Below are 3,018 nucleotides of genomic sequence, written 5' to 3'. Positions count from 1 at the left end.
TTTGAAAATTTTAACTTAATTGAAATATTAACTCATGATCCTTACACCTGGCATCTCATCTCTAAAGTAGGTGTTGAGCTATTTTGATTTATACTGAAGATAAAGACATTCAGGCGTTAACACAGAAAGTTAAATAATATGTTTAGGTCATTAATTTCAGGTGAACTATTTTAGGTTGAATAGGTATGCTTTTTATAAAGTGTAAATAAGCAATAATGTATAGTTATATATCATTACAGTAAAATATTTAAAGAAAAAAAAGGTCCTAGCTATTATATGAAAAGATAAACCAAAGAAGATTCTGAACGGTGGAAGGAAGAAGAGGTAGACCAGACAGGGACCTCGGAACCTGGGGAAGTGCAGCGATGGGGGCCCTGGGTTGTCTTCTTACCTCATAGATCTGAGACTTGGAGCTGAAAATCTGGTAACACAAAAACACCACTGGACATAGGCAAAAATAAATAAATAAATAACCAAGTCCCCGCCCCCGCCCGCCCCCCCAAAAAAGCCTCCTCTCTCTAGTCCAGTACAGGAAAGGAGCTTAGCAAGACTGATAACTTTCAGGTGAAACTGCTCTCCACTCCAGCTATTCACCACCATCAACCAACAAGATAAAACCAACATTTATAGTACACCGCACTCACGACAGCAGAATACACATTCTTTTCAAGTTCCTACAGATCATACACCAAAAGAGGCCATATCCTGAGCCATAAAACAAATCTCAACAAATCGGAAAGAATTGAAATCATACAGAGTGTTTTCTGACCACAGTGATCAAACTAGAAATAACAGAAAGCAAACATGAACATCTCTGAACACTCGGAAACTGAACAATGCAATTCTAAATAATCCATGGATCAAAGAGGAAGTCTTGAGAAAAATTTTAAAAGACATGGAGCTGGACCAGTCAAGATAGCATAGAAGGTAGAGCTTGTGCATGCCTCTTCTCGTGACACCAAAATTATAATGAAACTACGGAGCAATCAGCACGCGTTTTCGCCTGAGGTTTAGCTGAACAGAAGCACTACAACTAGGGACAAACATAAGAGGTCACCTCATTCAGTAGGAGAGGCGGAGACGAGAAACAGCCCGGTCCCACAACCGCGTGTGGCAATTGAGAATCGGGAGGGCTATCTTGGCTGCAGAGCTCCATCCCCTACCTGAGGAGCGAGGGATCCCCAACCCAGGGTTCCAGTGCCGGGAAGAGAAGTCCCCACAACCTCTGGCTGTGAAAACCAAAAGAGACTGTGGCTGAGTGAGACAGAGGCTACAGGAGTCGCAGGCCCAAACTTACTCACTGATGGACTCACTCGCTCTGAGCTCCAGCGCTGGGGCAGCTGCTGGAGGAGCACCAGGTACACACAGGGAGACACTGAATTGTCGGGCTTCAGGGTGAGGGCTGGAGGGGTGGCTTTCTCCCAGACAGAAAAGCAATATCCATTGTTCCTTTGTTGAGTCCTCCTCCATTCCAGCCTGCGGTCACAGGTGGCTGCCATATCTGATTCTCCATCAACCTGGGTAACACAGGTAGCTCCGCCCAGGTGATTCCCTGAGACCCCGCCTCTCCCAACTTGCAGACCCACCCAAACCACTTTCAGTGGTTTATTCCATAATATGGACTGTCTTGGCTCTTGCTGCAGACTTTCTTAAAATCTCTCAAAGGCTCACAAAACCCAAAGAAGCAGCATCTGCCCTCAGCATGCCCCATACCTCCTGCTGAGCAGCTCCAAGTCCCACACTAGCAGCAGCCGGCCTCAGTTCCTGGCTTGGCCTCTCGAGGCACCTTTAAGCCCAGCACAGGTGATAGCCATCTGCAGATTGTTTGGTGACTCTTACCAAGTAGCCCCAGAGGTACACAGGCTGCAGCTGAACTTGCCCTGCAGCTAGACCCCTTTTAGGGCTCCCTTGGGCCTACAAACCCATGGCCTGCTTTGACCAGTGCTAGAGCCGGGGTACCACCCAGGTCTGCATCTGAGGAGAACACACCTGAAGGGCAGACTGGGCAGGCACCAGAGTGAATCTTACTCTGTAGGGTCAGCCCCTCACTGGCCAGTCCTCACAACCAATCAGCCCAAGGGTCAATCCCTCCCATCAAAGTGCAAACAGCAACCAAAGCTGAAAAACAACAGGAGGGCACACACAACCCGCACAAAGGACACACCTTGAGCACCTTGCTCAGGTGACCAAGGAAGTCTTCACCACTGGGCCCCACAGGACACCTACTACATAAAGCTACTCTACTAAGACCGGGAGACATAGGAGCCCAAACTAACACATAGTAACGGACACAGGGAGGCAGCCAAAACGAGGAGACGAAGAAACATGTTTCACATGAAAGAACAGAACAAAACTCCAGAAGAACTAAACAAAATGGAGACAAGCCATCTACCAAATGCAGAGTTCAAAACACTGGCTATAAAGATGCTCAATAAACTTAGGGGAAGAGGAGATGAACTCAGTGAGAACTTTAACAAAGGGATGGAAAACATAAAAATGGAGTTGGAAAACGTAAAAAAGAACCAGTGAGAAATGAAGAATACAATATCCAAGATGAAGAGTACATTAGAGGGAATCAACAGAATGGATGAAGCAGGGACTGAATCAGTAATTTAGAGATGGTGTAGTGGGGGTCACCCAATCAGAATCAGAACAAGAAAAAAGAATTTAAAAAAAGAGATAGTTTAAGCCTCTGGGAAAACGTCAAAGGTAACGACATTCACATCATAAGGGTACCAGAAGGAGAAGAGAAAGAGCAAGAAATTATAAACCTATTTGAAGCAATAACGACAGAAAACTTCCCTAATCTGGTGAAGGAAATAGACATATAAACCCAGGAAGTTCAGAGAATCCCAAACAAGATGAACTCAAACCAAGACACATCATAATTAAAATGCCAAAGGTTAAATACAAAGAGAGAATCTTAAAAGCAGCAAGAGAAAAGCAATTAGTTACCTACAAGGGAGCTCACATAAGACTTTAGCCGACTTCTCAACAGAAACTTTGCAGGCCCGAAGA

This window comes from Pteropus vampyrus, unplaced genomic scaffold, assembly GCF_000151845.1.
Source record: "Pteropus vampyrus isolate Shadow unplaced genomic scaffold, Pvam_2.0 Scaffold46, whole genome shotgun sequence".
NCBI lineage: Eukaryota > Metazoa > Chordata > Mammalia > Chiroptera > Pteropodidae > Pteropus > Pteropus vampyrus.
Note: the sequence above shows the minus strand (reverse complement) of the source record.